This window comes from Procambarus clarkii, chromosome 51, assembly GCF_040958095.1.
Source record: "Procambarus clarkii isolate CNS0578487 chromosome 51, FALCON_Pclarkii_2.0, whole genome shotgun sequence".
NCBI classification, from domain to species: Eukaryota; Metazoa; Arthropoda; class Malacostraca; order Decapoda; family Cambaridae; genus Procambarus; species Procambarus clarkii.
The window spans coordinates 11,812,877-11,814,100 of NC_091200.1; the positions used below are offsets into that span (position 1 = coordinate 11,812,877).

Sequence of the window (1,224 nt, forward strand, 5' to 3'; positions counted from 1 at the left end):
CAAGATTGAAAACAACAAATAAAACAGTCGAATCTCGGGTAGAAGTAATGTAAAGCCATTTTTAATTGATGCAAGTAGAAACTGTCTTGACCTGAAGGGAGTAAATAAAGTATGCAGGCATTATCAACAGCAAGTATTAGGGAGAGGAGAGTGAACGGTGAGACTGCGTCCAGGAGCTCTGAAGAGCTGAGAGCGGCGGGATACCAGTAAATTTTAGGTCAAATCTGCGTTCAAACAACTGGAAATATGCCGAAATGGATTTAAAAAGTGATTTAACACTAGGTTTCCTTCAAAAATTTCCATTTTGTGTTCATTAACTAGTACTGTGCAGTTTTCTTAATTTAAGTTGAATATAGATTTTGTTTCCTTTATTTGTGCATCACTATGAATTATCATAGATTGTTATTAATGTTATTAGTGTAAACACATTAGGGTTTTCAACGTGAGTATGATAAATGAATCACACTGGTGCAGAAAGGGCTCACGTAGTATTTAGAGGAAAACTATTAATAGGTTTAGCAATAAGAAATATTGTCGGGAAAGAAAAAGAGGTCGTATGTTACTCAAATATTTTTGCTTAACATTTTTCACCACTGATTTCATAATTATGGAGCAAAAAATACGGTCAATGGATGTAAAGGCTTTTGTGTTCCCCCTCCGGCCTGCCTCGACGAATGCAGGGGCCTGGCTCCTGGAGGGGTGGAGGAGGCTGGGGTAGGAACTAGTATGCTCCCCCTCCGGCCGGCCTCGACGAATGCAGGGGCCTGGCTCCTGGAGGGGTGGAGGAGGCTGGGGTAGGAACTAGTATGCTCCCCCTCCGGCCGGCCTCGACGAATGCAGGACCTGGCTCCTGGAGGGGTGGAGGAGGCTGGGGTAGGAACTAGTATGCTCCCCTCCGGCCGGCCTCGACGAATGCAGGACCTGGCTCCTGGAGGGGTGGAGAAGGCTGGGGTAGGAACAAGTATGCTCCCCCTCCGGCCTGCCTCGACGAATGCAGGACCTGGCTCCTGGAGGGGTGGAGGAGGCTGGGGTAGGAACTAGGGTGTTCCCCCTCCGGCCTGCCTCGACGAATGCAGGACCTGGCTCCTGGAGGGGTGGAGGAGGCTGGGGTAGGAACTAGGGTGTTCCCCCTCCGGCCTGCCTCGACGAATGCAGGACCTGGCTCCTGGAGGGGTGGAGGAGGCTGGGGTAGGAACTAGGGTGTTCCCCCTCCGGCCTTCCTCG

General features: G+C 49.8%; 1 long non-coding RNA gene across 1 annotated transcript; it reads right to left on the reverse strand.

The window, feature by feature from the left end:
- Nucleotides 1–520: 520 nt before the first annotated feature.
- Nucleotides 521–984, reverse strand: LOC138351902 (uncharacterized). Its single transcript, XR_011222666.1, has 2 exons — nucleotides 844–984; nucleotides 521–684 (listed from the first exon to the last, which is right to left on the reverse strand). It is a non-coding gene; the product is annotated as an uncharacterized lncRNA (long non-coding RNA).
- Nucleotides 985–1,224: the final 240 nt, after the last annotated feature.